Source organism: Balaenoptera acutorostrata, chromosome 15 (genome assembly GCF_949987535.1).
Source record: "Balaenoptera acutorostrata chromosome 15, mBalAcu1.1, whole genome shotgun sequence".
Taxonomy (NCBI): Eukaryota; Metazoa; Chordata; class Mammalia; order Artiodactyla; family Balaenopteridae; genus Balaenoptera; species Balaenoptera acutorostrata.
In genome coordinates this window covers 11,846,955-11,864,053 of record NC_080078.1, presented here as the reverse complement: position 1 = coordinate 11,864,053, position 17,099 = coordinate 11,846,955, and the positions used below count along the sequence as shown (strand labels likewise).

Below are 17,099 nucleotides of genomic sequence, written 5' to 3'. Positions count from 1 at the left end.
ATGAGAGATGGGGGTCATTAAAATCTGCCACACTGTAGGAACTCTCTTTAAAAAGAGACTCAAAGGCTTGCTTTGCAGAGTAGCAGCATTTCTCTTTGGGATACAAGGTGTTCTATCACTTAGAGAAAACTGGTGCAGATCCAAACCAAAAGGATAATGATGGAAAATAAATTGATAGCCTCAAAGAGAGGGGTGGGGAAGGAGGAAGGAGAAGAGAGATGGGGAGCCACCTACAACCCGTGGCAAAGGCTCCTGTAAAGGGAATGATGAATGAGTTAATATCAGGTGGGAAATATTGACTCGTATGCACGAGACTCAAAATTAGAATTTCTGAATCTGCACAGCCAGTGTGGGTCAAAGGAAAGAACAACTGGGAGTTAGAGGTTGACTTATTAATCCTAGTTTAAGACACTTGAGCATGCCCTTCTGCTAAGTCTTAGTTTCCTTGAATGCAAAATGGGGATATTAATATCGATACCAACAGGTAATTCTGAGTATCAAATGTGATTATGTATTTGCAAGCTGTGTGTGCATGTATTTTCATGCATTTGCTCACAGGAAATAGGGAGCTAAACGCAGAAGTTACAGTAAGGCACAATCTCACCTTGCTGCAGCAAAACACAAAGAGCCCTGAATAGAATGGCCAAACCCAGCCTGGACTATTCATTGGAGGCCCCACCCCTGGTGAATTCAGCACTAAATGCACAGCGCTCTGGGAAGTAAGCTAACATTGAGCTGAGGGCAAGGTCATACGTTTGAAGGGATGTATGTTTCCATTATCAATCAGCCTAGAGAGAGGAGGGCAGATTTTAGAGGATGACAGCAGACTTTATTCAAGCCTTGGAGAACTGTGTTCTGGACCTTGGGTGGAGGAGACACATACCTGGGCACTGACCCTGTAGGGAGGGAAGCTGCCTCTTACAACCTGGCAGCATTCCAGGAGCTTGGGACCAAGCGGCCTGCTCTGCAGGGGCCAGGTCTGTGCATCTGACAATAGCTACATCTAGTCTAGAGAATTAAGTTCTTTTTACTGTCATTCTCCTTCGTTAATTCCAAGCCTTTCTAAAAGTCCAGTAAGCATTACAGTATGGTCAGGCCTCCACTGATTCTCTCCGGCCACATGTGCAGTGATTCTGTGAGCAGCAGCTGCCTGCGAGAAAGAGTGGTCAGGCATCTGCCACTTTATTGGGTATGCCTCCTGTAGCTGATTATGTTTTCCAAAGATGGTCACAATAATATCTCCCATCCCACATTCTCTTACCACATGACCTTGACAACCCTCTTGTGGAGTGATGGGCTCCATGTCCTCTGGCCCTTGAACCTGGGCAGACCTTTGTGATTGCCTCAACAATAGAGCAAAGGTGGAAATGATGCCATGTGATTTCTCATGTTACATGCTTCTGTCTTGTTCTCTTGGGATGCTTGCTCTTGGAACCCAGCTACCACAGTATGAGGAAGCCAAGGCCACATGGGGAGGACACAGGTAGATGTAGATATAGATGTCCCAGCCAACAGATTCATCTGAGGTTCTGGTCAGCATCAGTCACCAGACATGTGAGTGAAGGCACCTTCAGATGGTTCCAATCTCCAGCTACCCTGCCTGCCAGTTGTCCCTGCAGGGTCCTTCTCAAATCTCAGGCCTAAAGAAGCATTGAGCATAACAAAAATGGTTGTTTTGTGTCACTAAGTTTTAGGTTGGTTTGTTATACAAAGATAGATCACTGGAACACCCCTCATGCTTATTTTCCAGTTGAGGTTCGCTGAAAACTTGAACTCAGAAACATCATTTAAATTACCTGAGCTGTCAATATAAAAAACCTTAGAAGGCGAAATAGAAATAGAAATGAAATGAATTGGTGGACAGAGGGTGGGTGGAGGGGGGCACATGACAGGAAAGTAGAAGGGATATTCATCTTATCCAAGATTTATTGCCTCAAAGGAGTAAATAACTCTATAGGAAAAGGCTTTAAAAAAACACATAACAAGCTATTTTATTTGAAGTAAGACTCTGTTTTTACTAGGAACCAGAATTCAACTTAACTATAAACCAGAACTTACCACGTTAATTTACTGAACCCAGGCAGAACTGGTTCTAAGTATCACTTTTATTTTTAGTGAACCACAAACCAAATCAAAGTTCTTTAAAAAAATTGTGAATGTAAGCCTTCCATTGAAATTACAGTCAAACCTATATATCTTATAAAAATTTTTTGCCATGTTAAAAACTATTGTGCTATGAAAATGTTATGTTATTCTCTAAAATGAACCTGAAAAAAGACCCTTCATAAATAAATAAATATATCATTGTTCAAAGTCCCCTGGGGTACCCACTAATTCATTCAACATTGATTGAATAAAATTGTGAGAAATACGTTATTGATATGAACTGAGAAAGGGCATGCCACTTCACACACCAGTTCCCAATAAGCCCCAAGTGCTTTGTATATTGAAAGAGCTGTACAAATACTTGTTATATGTCACATGATATATGGGAAAGACCCAGGGTTTTAGAGTCTTATAGACCTGGGTTATTATTACACCTCAGGAAATTTGCAAAACCTCTCTTAGCCCACTTCATCATTAGTCAAATGGAAAACCTATGCCTACTTCATAGGGTTTGTGTGTGCACAGCTGGGTGTGTGTGTGTGGTGGGGAGAGGAAAGAGAAGAGGAGGGAGGTGAGGAGGGATAAAGGGAGAGAGGGAGGGGAGAAGGAGGGAGATGGTTAGTTAACCCCCCAAAAGTGTCCTCCCTTTTGTGCAGTGTAGATTCTCTCTGAGAATGGGTTGTCCAGCCAGTGACTACATTTGATGACTGCCTCCCAAGCTGCTCCCATCTAGGTGAGGACTCTCCTCTGGTCTCACCATGTGAGACCATTTTTTTTTTTTTTTTTTTACCATGCGGAACACTAAACTTTATTCACTTTATTTATATATTTAACAGTTCTAAAGTATTTACTTCTTGCTTTGACAAAAAATGAAAAATATAGGAGCACTGACCAGCTCCTCTTTAGGAGAAAAGGGTTATATATACAGCTACGGAGAGCTACGGTTCCTCCTTTACATACAAAGAAAAATATTAATAAAAAAGTGCTTCATTGATCAAAAAAGGGCTAAGAGCTACAAGCATTTATTCACACTGTACATCAGACCCAAGAAACCCGTAGGAAATTAGGAAATGGGTGTGCCTTTGTCACTTCTTCTATCCTTGCCTGCCAGTGGATGACACTGCAGAGTGTGATAATCCACTGAGATTTGGGGTCTTATTTGTTACAGCAGCTGATGTTGTCCTAACTATCACATTATCAGAGGAGATAATGTATGCAAAATGGTGAGCCCAGTGCCTGACAGCAGTGCTAAATAAGCGTGTTAGTTTGTCCCTTTGAATGAATGAAGGATCTATATCTACCTGCTTATTCAGAATCTAATAAGAGGCAGCACATTCGTTGAGTTGTAATCTTTCAGGTTATCTTTGTGAGTCCTGACACACCAAACGAAATCTGTTTGCAAAGTCTTGAATTGTGGCTGAGACAGGTGTGTCACTGGGATAAATAGCCAATGAGTGGAATACATTTGCTTCCGTAAAGCATGTGGTTCTTTTGAAATTTCACTTTAGTATTGATATTTGTGCTGTATAGTTAGCATCACTGAAAGAAGATAACAGGTTTTTGAAAAGGCTGGAATGCTCTGATAGAAAAACTCACATCTCAAGATGTGGTTTATCAAAGAACCACCAGGCATTGCAAGGTTTTCTGGCTCCCAATCATGAAGGGGTAGAATTTGATATAGCAGAGAGTAGCCACAGGGCCACGTGAAATCCTCCTGTCATTCCTTCCACTAATTAAAATCCCAAGAATTAAAAAAAAATAAAAATGAATAGTTCATGTAAAAATGTTTCATTTTAACACACAATAGCAAAGCAAATCGTAACAATAATATCATTTGCTTTTCTTTGAAATCTAGTGATTCAGAAACGTGAAATGTAACATAATATCTAATGGACTAGCAAAATGAAAATTTTCTGTTATGTCTCCATATTACATCACTCGTGCATGATTAGATAAATTACTTTTAAACATTCTGATTTTTAAAATTAATTTTTTTTTCTTGTCAATAAAATTTAAGGAAGCCACCCAACTGCCTAAAAATAAGCTATTATATTTGAATGTTAAAATGCTTTAATTTGTGTTGACAATCGGTCTTGAAGAATAATGCTCTTCCCTCTTTTTTGCCTCATGTTTTATTGAACCAATGTTTGCTTGAAAGAAGGATTCTTCAGTGTTCGCTTTCTGGCTACATAAAAAAAATATAGCTGTAAAATATATATATATAGCTGTGGAACACTTCAACAGAAAATTTCTTTTCGAAAGTTGAGTCTGAACCTTTGTTTTGTACATGATTTCCTGCTAGTTCTGTGATGGATTTAGTGTGGGGTGGGAACCAGGCAAGGGGCAGGCTGGAGTGTGTGTGAGTGATCCGCTTTGGCTTGAGCTCATGGCCCTTAAGTAGGAGTCCAGTTCCTGAAGGAGGCAGCACAGAGAGAAAAGGATGAAACCCATTTTTAAAGAATGGTGTCTCATTCCAGGTTCTCTGCAAAACAGAGCCTGAGGCTTAAGGGCTTAAGACCGAACACTTTATTGGGGAGTGGGATCCCAGGGTGGCAGGAGTGAGGCTGAAAGCTGGGGAGCAAATATTGAGGGAGTGTTTCCAGCTGATTACAGCTTCATCACAAGGTGACGTCTCCATCACTCAAGTAATCTTCAGAGAGGCTGTGTTTCGGAGAGGGAAAGGGGGGGTGGATTTATATATTGACATCCATCTCCCATTGTTCAAAGTTTGCCCTGCATTTCCAGGTGAAGCGTGAGTGCCTGGTGGGTCCTGAGGCACTGTGTACCTTAGGGGCTCTGTGAAAGCCCCAGAGTGGCGGCTGGGATGCAGAGGTGCATGGCACAGGTGTGAGGCAAGACGCCATGTGGGCAGGCTCACTGGTGACATCGGGGACCAGTAGTAACTGTCACTGTGGGCACTGGGTCTGTAGTGGCAGTGACAGCAGTAGCAGAGACCTTGCTCTGGGGCCACCTCAGCCAGAAAGCAGGGCGGTTATATGGAGCTGGGATAGGGTGTAACTGAATCCAGGACAAATAGCAAGTCCAAAGGAAATGGGGTTTTAAATGAAAGCTTTGGTAACGGTATGTTAAAATTACATTTTGCTGAAGCACATCCTAAATTGTGAGGTGTGAAACCACCACGACGAGGGATATAAACTCAGGTTCATCTCCCTTCCAAGCCGCGCTTTTTCTGCAGTTCCCTTCTGGTTGTTAGTGCAATGCTGGCTTACACAGGCACGGTAATGGCCGAGGAAGGCAGGTAATTTGTAAGCAACATTTCAGGTTCCCAGTGGATCAGACATGGAGGTGCGTTTAATTGCATTCACTGGAGAAGCAAATGATGGTAATAAGCTTGTGCTAAATGTGGATGGGGTGGAGTCAGGTGGGAAAAATCCACGGCTGCGTTGCTTCCCTTCCTTCTCTCTGTGTCTTGCCCACCTTGATTGCGAGATCTAACAGGATGAAACAGCACCCAGAGTTGCCTTTGGATAAGTGGGGGAGTGTTCTTTCCTGCTCTGTACGACAGAAGAGCTATCGTGTGTGTGCTTCCTGCTCCCTTTCCAGTGCAAGGCTACAAGTGAGTTTCTGTTCTGACAGTCCACAGCCACCTGTTCTTGACTCTTCCAGGTTTCCTAGGAAAAAAGCAAACAGCTGAGGGAAGGGACATTGAGGTGGGAACTGCAGTTCACCATGAGAGCCCTGGGAAACAGTCAAGGGGAAATTTAACCTAAGGAAGGCTGAAGTCTGCAGTTGAGAGAACTGTAAACACAGCAGCCTTGGACATATTACTACACATCTGCTCTGGAAAACTTAACAGGCACTTTATAGATCCACTTCAGGATTTCAAGGGAAAACTCAGTGGATGGAATGTCTTAATTGCTAATCTGGGTGACTTGACAGATCACCTTTGGATACCTGTCTTTTTTTAAAAAAATTGAGTTATCATTAACATACAATATTATATTAGTTTCTGGTGCACAACATAGTGATTCAATATTTTTATACATTAGGAAATGATCACTGCAATAAGACCAGCTACCATCCATCACCATACAAAGTAGTTACAATATTATTAACTGTATTCCCTATGTGTACATTACATCTCTGTGACTTATTTGTCTTAGAGCTAAAGGTTTACCTCTTAATCCCCTTCACCTATTCTTTAATGTGAAACTCAACTTTCATAATTTGTTTGAAGCTCCTTATGTATCAATGCCTTGCTCTGTGGTTTTGGAGAACTTACATGTTAAGTTTAGTTCTATGACCTATTTTCTGAATGTTTGAAGTATTTGGTTATATAGTTTTCCCTGAATCTCCAAACAGTTATAACAGTTAGTAGCCAAAGACCATGGCTTTATATGATATGAATAACCTTAGTGTAAGTAACTCTAAAGTAGAAAAAAACCCCATAAAACTGAAAGCCTACTTATTCAGGGGGCATTTCTATGAGTTTGTTCTTTGTTATCAGATAAGATACTGATTCAATGTCTTTAGATGTTTGAGGAGCACTCAGGTCTTCTATTTCTTCCTGAGTGACTTCCATACACTTTATCCCTCAAGACAATGTCAATTTATTCTGTTTTCAAATTTATCAGTATCAGGGTGTTTATAGTGTTCTCTTATGTATATCATGTCTCTTATTGTCTTTATTTTAATCAGTTTTCTTTGAGTTACGCCTTTTCAATCATGATATTGTGACTTCTTTCTCTTTTTTTCTCTTTTTTTTTCTTTATTTATTTTTGGCTGGTTGGGTCTTCGTTTCTGTACGAGGGCTTTCTCTAGTTGCGGCAAGCGGGGGCCACTCTTCATCGCGGTGCGTGGGCCTCTCACTATCGCGGCCTCTCGTTGTGGAGCACAGGCTCCAGACGCGCAGGCTCAGTAGTTGTGGCTCACGGGCCTAGTTGCTCCGCGGCATGTGGGATCACGGGCTCGAACCCGTGTCCCCTGCATTGGCAGGCAGATTCTCAACCACTGCGCCACCAGGGAAGCCCCTGTCTCTTTTTCTTAAGTACGTTCAGTGAAAGACTGTTTACTTTTTAAGCCTTTTCAAAGAACCTACTTTCATCTTTAATGATCCTTTGTATTTTATCTTTATTTTAGACTTCATTAATTTTAGCCTGTATCTTTATTATTTTCTTCCTACTTTCCTTGAGTTTATTCTGTGTTCTGTTACTAACTTCTTAAATTAGATGCTTTGATCACTAATTTTTAGTCTTTGTTTTTTCTAATATAAGCAGTTAAGATTATAAATTAAACTTATGAGGATTGCTTTAGTGCATGCCAACAATTTTGATGTAGAAGACTTTATTATGGTTCAGTCTCAAGTATTTAAATATTCCCATGATGATTTCTTCTTTGACCCATGAGTTATTTTAAAGTGTGTGTGTGTGTGTGTGTGTGTGTGTGTGTGTGTGTTTGAATGTTGATACAAGCATACAAGCATAGGATTGATTATATGTATGTTTGGAACCATCCACAATAAAAAAATATATATTCTTAAAGTGTGCTTCTGAAGTGTCCAAATGCATTGGATTTAAAGTTATCTTATTGCTGATTTCTAATTTAATCAGTGTGGTTGAATGTGATTTATCAGATGTCGGTTCTATGAAAAGCTTTAAGAACTCTCTGACCTGCAATGATGCCAATTTTTATAAATGCTTTATGAGAGCTTGGGAAGAATATGATTTCCATAATTGTTTGATGCAGGAACACACACACATATTCATTAGGTCAAACTCGTTAATTGTGTAGTTCAAACCTTCGATAGCTTACTGATTGTCTACTTTATTTATTCCTAGGAAAGATGCATTTTACTCTCTCACTCTGTTGATGGATTTGACAATTTGTCTTATAGCTCTGTAATTTTTATCTTGTAAATGAGACTATGCTATTAATCATGAACAAATATAGAACTGCTGTATCTTCCTGGTGAGGCAAACCTTTGACCATGATACAACCCTCTCTGTTGATAAAGGTGCTCTTTTGCCATAAAGTATAGTTTATTTGATATCAGTAAGCTACACAAAAATTTTTCTTCTGTGTTTTTAATACTCATTTTATATACTAGCATATCCTTGTTTTTTAAAAACCTCAGTTTGACATTCTCTATTTACTGGTGAATATTAGTCTATACATTTAAAAAATTAAAAAAAATTTTTATTGGAGTATAGTTGATTTATAATGTGTTAGTTTCAGGTATACAGCAAAGTGAATCAGTTATACATATACATATATCCACTCTTCTTTTTTTTAGATTCTTTTCCCATAAGTCTATACATTTATGACTGATACCGTTAAACTTCTTTCTGGCATTGTAGCTCCTACTTTCTATTTGATTTGCCTTTTCTTTGCTTTGTCATTTTCTTTTTCTGTCTGTTTTGGACTGATGGTATTTTAAAATTTCATGTTCCCCCTCTACTGTTTTGGAAGTTTTCACTCCAAAACAGTCACTATTCTTAAAACTTTAATATGCTTAAAAAACATAAATTCCAAAGTTAACCAATATCTTTTCTCTCCAAATAATAATAGACCTTAGAACACTTTAAATTCAGTCACTTACCCTGTTTTACATATTATTGTAGATCAATATTTTTTGCTGATTTTTTCTTTTAACCCATAAATTATTTTTTTTTGTTTTATTTTGCAAATGCTTTAAATCAGGGGTCAGCAACCTTTTTCTATAAAGGGCCAGGTTTGCTGGCTGTAAGGTCTTTGTTACGATTTTTCAACTCTGCTGTTGTATCGTAGAAACTGCCATAGACAGTATGTAAACAAATGAGAGTCTGTGTTACAATAAAGTTTTATTTTCAAAAACAGGCAGTGGGCTGAACTTAACCCATGATCCATAGTTTGCCAACATCTGCTTTGGATATTCTGTCATGACTATTGCTTTATTTAGTTAACATTTTTTCTTGAATCTTAGACTTCCCTTGTAGATCATCTCCTTTTCCCTGATGTGTATCCTTTGGATAGCCCTTTAGTGAGGTCTGTAGGTCATAGATTCAGTATTTCTTTGACTTTGTATTTATCTTAATACTCCTTCTTGGATGGGATCATAGTTTATCTGGATGTATTTTCTTTCAACACTTTATTTTTTTGTTATGAAATAGCATATCCTATTATTTCAGTATTTATTTTTCCAATCTAAGTCTCCATCTCGATGAGCCAGTAAAAAAATTCCAACTTAGCTATTATTGTCGGGCCATCTTCCCTTCTCTGTCTTTATGACTATATTTAAAAGTTCTTAGATTCACTTAGTGGTGAAGCATTAATAAAAATGACAGTCTCTTAGCACTTTCAAGTTATTAATCTGTGCTTTTCTGGATTTTATAGTTGCTGTTAAGGAAGTCTCGAGGCAGTTTAATGGGCATTGTTTTGTAGGTGGTCTGACATTTGTACCTGGCTACTCTTCAGATTTTCTTTGCCTTTGGGGTTCTGTGGTTCTACTGTGATGTACTGTGGGTACATCAGAGTATCCTTTCTAGGTATCTTGCTTTAGATTTGTAGTGTTTCCTGAATCTGAAGATTCACATCTTTTAATATTTTTGGAAAATTCTTAGCCCTTAGCACCTTTAATATTTTCTATTCTGTATATTTTTCTTCTTTTGGAACTTTGGTTAGGGTGTATGTTAGACCATATCATTCTTTCCTTCCTACTGTTTCCAATTTTCCATCTCTTTGTGCTTCATTCTGGATCAGCTCTTCCTGTCTATTTCCAGTTCATTAATTCTCTTTTCAGTTGTGTTTCTTAGCTCTTCCAGCCATGATGAGTTCTGAATTTTAATAATTACATATTTTTTCATATTTAGGGGTTCTGTTCAGTTCTTTTGCAAATCTGCATGATTATTTTGGAAGTTTTGGAAATCTCCTAAGTTTTGCTCATTTTAAAATTATACCTTTTATTTCTTTACATATTTTAAATGCAGTTATTTTGTAATCTGTATATGATAACTCTGTGTTTTGCTTGAGTTATGTAGCATAAGTGCTAAGACTTTTTCCCTCCCTCCACCCATGTGTTCATGTTTATCATGATCAATGCTATTTGTTCCAACAGAATCTGAGTCAAGTCTCCTTGACTCTGGTATCTTTTTATCTTCTCTTTGTGGAGTGTGAGTTTGGGGGAAGAGGGGAGAGAGAGAGAGGGAGGGAGGGAGGGAGAGAGGGAGAATGAGAACAAGATGGGATGTGGGCCCTTATGGTTAGCGGACCAATTTCTGCTCTTTCTTCTGCAACTTAGTTTAAAAAAAAGTCTTCTCCTAGGGTTATCACTGAGGTCACTCTTGGGCTTTGGGTCATTTCCCTAATTCCAGGCAGAGTCCTAAAATTTCACTTTAAACAGACTTTTAGGCCCAATGTTTCTCTTGCCTGACTTCACCCACCTCTCCCCAGTGGCTGTGTTGACTCTGCTCCCAGTCTGTGGAAGACACAGAAAGTGAAACTCAAGGGATTTTGGCCACAGCGTTTTGATCTGTGGGAAGAGGGAGGCAAAACCGGGTCTCTCTGTGTTTCTTTCCCTTCCAGGTCTCTCCCTCCCTCAGGATATCGTGTCTTATTTATTTTCTTTACTGCATTGCTAAATCCTTGTTATTGCTGGAGGTATTTAGCTTTGAGCAATTATAATCATTCTCTATTCCCTCTCTAGCTTTCCTTCCAGCCAGGGAAAAGCAAAGGTGAGGCTCTGAGATTCTGGGGGAGGGCTTTCATTTTTGAAGCGTTTCTACATCTTTTCCCCTGACTGCCTCACATCCCTCAGCCTGCTTCTCTAGAAATTATGAGGTATTTATGAGATATTTTAGGATTGTGTCCATTGACCATCTTTATTCTGTTCTGCTTTTTGGCGGCACATGGGTATAAGAAGCACTAATTTCTAGTCCTTTTTTTCTAGACTTTCCAAAAGGATGATGCCATAAGCTTATGGTCCTTTGTTTTATGATTATTGCCTGTTTTTACGTTTATTTTTCTTTTAAATTTATTTTGTTAGTTTTGAGAGCTGGAGAAAATATTTATCTCTTCATATTGCTTGTGCTAGTGGTATGTTTAAGAACCTTGTAGATCACTGTGTATGGGAGTGAGAGCTTTAGAACCAGGAAGATGGAGATTAAAATTCTAGCCATGCCATTTATGGTGATATAAAGTTACTTATTCTTGGTGTGTCACAGTTTTATCATTTAATATAGTGATAACTTTTATTGTTGTGAGGTTCTGGGATATATATTATACATATGAATTTATATATTATATATCTATGGGCATTCATATAGATATAAATATATAAATAAAACAAGGTTTGTTCTCTCCAGGAGATCATTTTCAAGGACAAACTGAAAAATAAGTTGTTCCTTAAATTGTCTAATGGAAGGCTGCTCTGGATGATATACAGAGGGTATCCTAACCCTGATGGTGGTAGAGGAGCAATGGTGAGGATGCACCTGATCAGGTAAGTGAAATGACCTGTCAGAGATAGCAGCAAGAACAGAGGTGTTACCAGCATGAACTTGGGGGACCAGGTGAGCAGTAAAACTAGGAAGGACTCAGGGACCAGGCCATGGAAGCCTTTTACGCCCTCCATGCTCTCTGTGCTTCCACTAAGCGTAGGGAATTTATCCTTGTAGTAAAGGGGAACACTGGATGTTTTTAAGCTGAGAGTACCACAGTCAGCTTTGAGTTACAGGAAATCTAGAAGCCTTGAGAAAGATGGTTAAAGAGGATGTGGCAGATTGTATAAATGGCTGCAACAATATCAGACATTCCACATGCTCTTCGTACAATATGAGGTTGACACTCCTATTGTGGAGGAGTATCTGGGCAGACTTAAAATGCCGCCTGACTCCCAAGCCAGATCATAGGAGGGAAGACAGCTTCTGCCTAGCTCTCTTGGTATGCTTGCTCTTGGAACTCAGCCACCACACCATGAGGATGCCCAAGCGTTTACAGAGAGGTCCACAGGGAGAGGAGTTCAAGACCCCAGCTGACACGGCTGAGCTCCCAGCTGACAATCTGTACCCACTTACCAGCCATGTGACTGTGCCATCTTGGAAGTGGACTTTCCAGTCCCCAGTTGAGCCATCCCATCTACTGCCACATGGAACAGAGAAGGGCTGGTCCTGCTGAGACTTGCCACAATTCCACACTCAAGGGCAAAATAAAGGGTTGCTATTGTTGTAAGACCCTACGTTTTGTGATGGTTTGCTACGGGGCAATAGATAACTGATACCAGGGAAGAGAATAAAAAGCAGGGGCAACTATTAGGGAACATAATTGTTCAGGCAAGAGATGATGAGGGCCTCAGGTAAAGCACTAATTAATTAATTAATTAAACAGAGAATTATGACATGCCAGCCACTGTGCTGTGTTATGAGAATACAATATGAACTGGGTGGACGAGGCCCCTTCACTGGAGAAGTTGGCTGGTTCGTGGGCAGTGAGCATGTAGTGTAGAAGGGATCCACTGAGCTATTTTATCATATTTACCTGTGGATGTATACTCTCCACATCCAACATGAAGAGGAAATTCTTAAACCTAGAAAAATGCGTTCTTATGGGGATAAAGGTTTTGGCATCCAGTGGCATGAAAGTGACTTTGGCTTTTCTTTCTAAGCCTCATTGACCATGTTAGGAAGTGGGTTTTTTGTCTTTGTCTCCATCAGAGAAACTCTTCACGGAGGCACTTTTCTTGCTCCTCTGTCATTAGGTGATTTTTAGTTCAAAGCGCAGAGAAGCACTGGCTATTTGCATCAGTGCTTGTTACATTTTTTTCAGAGGTGGAGAGTGGGAGGATTACCACAGTATTCTTTTCAAGTGCTCTCAGTCCCTGATCAAAGGAAGGGTTTTAGAGTCTTAGTTTGTCTCAGATTCAATATAAGACTATTCTTGGTTTGGGGTTTTGAGTAAATCAGTTTTGCTTGAACACGAGAGAGAAAGGGCACGGACCCATGCATTGTAGACCACAGAGTCCTACACAAATACCAATTATTTTTATTATTTTAAAATGGAATTTGGGGTGTTGTGGTAGTCAGATAATTAAGCATTAACTAGGACATTTCATTTAAAAATAATTATTCATTTAATAATTTGTACCTTTACAAAGAACAGCCACAGACTCTCTCCATCTTATTTTTGCCACAGTGTATGGCCTATTCTTTCTTTTCCTCTTTTATGACAATAATGAAGAGTCATGCCCTGACTTGGCTGCCCAGCCAGTACAACCTGGCTTTGGTTGTCATCGCTCTGCTGGGAATGACTTTTTGAGTCATCAGTGATTTTTTTTGTTGCCAAATTGTTTGAACTCTTCTTAGTGTTCAACTGGTCTAAACTCTTTGCAGCATTTGGTACTGTTGACTATTATCCAATTCTCAAAACTCTGGTCTCCTCTGGCTTCTGTGTTAACATGCTTGGTTCTTACGTCTCTGACTGCTTCTTCTGCCTCTATTACTGGCTTTTCTTTCTACCTCTTTCTTCTTCTTAAATGTTGATGTTCCCTAGGGTTTAGTTCTTAAATCCTCTCCAATCTCCAGAGACATTATCATCTATTTCCAAGACTCCCATCCATCCAATGGCCATCTACATTCTAATGAGTCTCAAAAACCATGTCTACTGCCCTTGGAGCACATATGCTTAGGAATTTTTGAGGATACAAAAATGAACACGCCATAGTCTCTCACAGCAAGGAGCTTACAGTGAGTAAGGTGGATGGGATGTGTCCATACAGCTTCGAGAGCTGTGCCTTTTCAGTGTGGACTTCCCCATTAGGTCTGGCACATAGCAGCTTCTCAAGGTAATATGACCAAAAGTGACCGCTTCCACTGCATCTAAAGGACATTAAAACTGGAAGGGTTTAAGACTGACACAAAGCAGGGCTCTCTGTTTTATTTGAAGCTGGAGAGAAGCCTGCTGGTCTGTAAGTAGGAATGTATCAGGTGGCGTTCCTTTGTTGTAAGCAGTAAAAATGGACTCCAGCTAGTTTAAACAAAGAAAAAGGAGTTTATGGAAAGGATGGGCGATACTTCTTGTAACTGAAGAAAGAATTGAATAACCAGGCATCCTGAAGGAAAGGTGCCAATGCCACTCTGGAAATCTGAGTGATAGAAAAACACAGACCCTCATGGCCCAAACCTGGGCTCAGAGGTAGCTCCACCCAGAACTCCCAAGTAAATGAAACTCTTCAGGCTTAGACCACAGTCTCCCACCACAGTGGAAACAGTTGGATGAGGGAAGCACAGTACCTGGCTCATAGGAGGCATTAAAGGAAATTTTTATGAATGAAGAAATAAATGAATCAGGTCATTAGCTAGATTAGATGACATCTACCATCTCTACCAATAGTACTAGAATTCTTCCCCAGGCCAAGGTGAAATTTTCTGGGCATTTTAATCTGGCTGGTGTAATGAATAAAATATATTTCTTTTGGGAAGGCAGGAATACTGTGTGTAACTGTCTAGTTGGAATTCAAAAATCACCCTGGTCATCCCCAAACCAGATGAAAATAAACCCAGAAGAAACATCTGCACATCACGCTGTTGATTTTTTTTTTTCACTGATAGGAGCATTATGGGATGTTGAGGGATGCCAGAGAGGATGCAATAATGTTCATCTGGATATAGAACACTTGAGATTTGACAGTTTCGCATTTTTCTTGATTTCTGTTAAGGCAGGATCCTGACAGGGCTATATTTTGCCACACACTTTCGCTGTTTTCTTGTAAATGGCAGTGAACGAAAGAGGGGAAATAGAGACACCGTATTAATCAACTCGGTTACAATTTTATAGCACTCTGCCCAGAAGGCCACACTGAACTATCAGTGTCTGTCAGAAAAGCACATGACTCAAATTAAAGACTGTAGAAATTCAACAGGTAGACAGAGGCCGGCTTCTGTCAAGCAGGCACTGTGCCCTTAAGCCTGTCTGGGCAGCATTTGCTACTCAGGACATGAAATGGACAACTCTCTGAATCCACTGGAACATTTTCATGTCTTAAGCCTTGTTTTGGGGGTTTTTGTTTTTGTTTCTGTTTTTTTGGCAGCACCCAACATCTAGGCACCAATTTTTCTACTATTTCTGCAGAACAAACCAGCCCAAAACTTAGTGGCTTAAAACCATAATTTATTCCACTCTTACAGTTCTGTGGATGCACTGGGCTCAGCGGTTCTGATGAGCTGGGTGGTTCTCACTTGTGGTCTCTCAAGCAGCTGCAGTCAGCTATTGGTGGGGCTGGAGTCTTCTGAAGGTTCAACTGGGACGCATGCCTAAGACGATTTCCTCACTCATGTGTTTGGTGCCTCAGTTGGATTCCTGGGCAAGGTGCTGGCTTGGGCACCTCTCTCTTTTCACACAGCCTCTCCAAGTGGTTAGCTTGGGCTTCCTCGTGGCATGGCAGTTTTACAGCAATGCCAGCTTTCCAAGATCTCCGGATGGAAGACATAAAGCTTCTTCTTTTTTTTTTTTTTAATTTACCAGGCATATCAGAATATTTATGGAATTCTTTTTATTTATTTATTTATTTATTTATTTATTTATTTATTTTTGGCTGCGTTGGGTCTTTGTTGCTTCGTGCGGGCTTTCTCTAGTTGCAGTGAGTGTGGGCTACTCTTCGTTGTGGTGTGTGGGCTTCTCATTGCGGTGGCTTCTCTTGTTGTGGAGCATGGGCTCTAGGTGCGTGGGCTTCAGTAGTTGTGGCTCGCAGGCTCTAGAGTGCAGGCTCAGTAGTTGTGGCGCACAGGCTTAGCTGCTCCGTGGCATGTGGGATCTTCCTGGACCAGGGCTCGAACCCGTGTTCCTGCATTGGCAGGCGGATTCTGAACCACTGTGCCACCAGGGAAGTCCCCATAAAGCTTCTTATGTCGCTGCCTCAGAAGTCACACAAAGTCACTTTTACCACATTCTGTTGGTCAAAATTAAGATGCAGGGCCCACTGAGATTCAAGGGGAGTGGATTCCATAAGGTCGTGGATACTGGGAGGTTTGCATCATTCTGAAGCTGTTTTTGGAGCCAGGTTAGGACGAGCCTCTTGCCATATATGCTGCCTCTGTAGAAGCTGTGCATGGTCTTGCTTCACATGCTCTGTGCTTTCCCCACTCTGGAGTCCTTTCAGCTCCTCAAGGTTGCACTGTTCCCTTGATCCACAGGCACCTACCTGCCTCCCCAGACACACTGCTTTCCCATCCCTGCCCCTTGACCTAGTTAACTGTTGGTTGCTTATTCCCAGATCTCAAATACACAACACTCTTTCAGGGAAGGAGTTCTTGGCTGCCCGGGCTCAGCCGCCAGCTCTTCTCCTACAAACTCTCAAAGAAATGAGTTCCTTCCTTTCATGGCACCTCGTGTGGTTTGTTCTCACATCAGCCACAAGATAATTTGATGAATGGATGCCTCCCCTGCGAGACTGAGCTTAAGAGGACAGCCTCCATATTCTGTGTATCTTTTAAAAAAATCCATATCATGTTCCCTACACTTAGCACATAGCTCAGAAACCTTTGTTAAACGAGTAAATGAGCCTGCCTTTTTGGACAGCTGTGCTCTTTTTGGGGAGCTTCTCTTTCAAGATCATTTCCTTATCTTATTGGGAACAAACTTTCTGATGGAGAAGACAGTTGGTTGAATGCAGAGGACCAGGAGCTTTTTAAGGGGATGAGAAAAGAGAGCAACCTGGTAGGATTTCCAGAGATGTCACCTTTTTACCAGGATATGGGGGGTGGGGTGGGGTGAATCTGACTCCATGAGGATGACCTGTATTTTGGTGATGAGACCGATTAGTGAGTTCTTGCCTGAGCCAAGAACTGAGAACTGTCGTCCCGTTTGGTGCGTGCAGCAGGCGATTGGGCTGACTGTGCCGAGCACGCGGGAAAGAAGCAGTGGGTCCTGGCAGGTGGCAGGTGGGATATTTAAGCAGCAGCAGAGCTGGTGCGAGTCTGGTAGGACCTGCACGTAGATTCACAGAATGCGCAAGGAGGCTCAAACAATTGAAAAGCGGCTCTAGCCACTGGCGATGACCTAAAAGC

The 17,099-nt window shown here is 40.8% G+C and overlaps 1 long non-coding RNA gene across 1 annotated transcript in view; it reads left to right on the top strand.

Annotated features, from left to right (window-relative positions):
* The window catches only part of LOC130704819 (uncharacterized), a 132,671-nt gene extending 121,164 nt beyond the window's left edge, over window positions 1-11,507 (top strand). Inside the window, exon 3 of the long non-coding RNA XR_009005297.1 lies at window positions 11,406-11,507. This is a non-coding gene — a long non-coding RNA (uncharacterized LOC130704819). The remainder of the gene's footprint in view (window positions 1-11,405) is intronic.
* The last annotated feature ends 5,592 nt before the right edge of the window (window positions 11,508-17,099 follow it).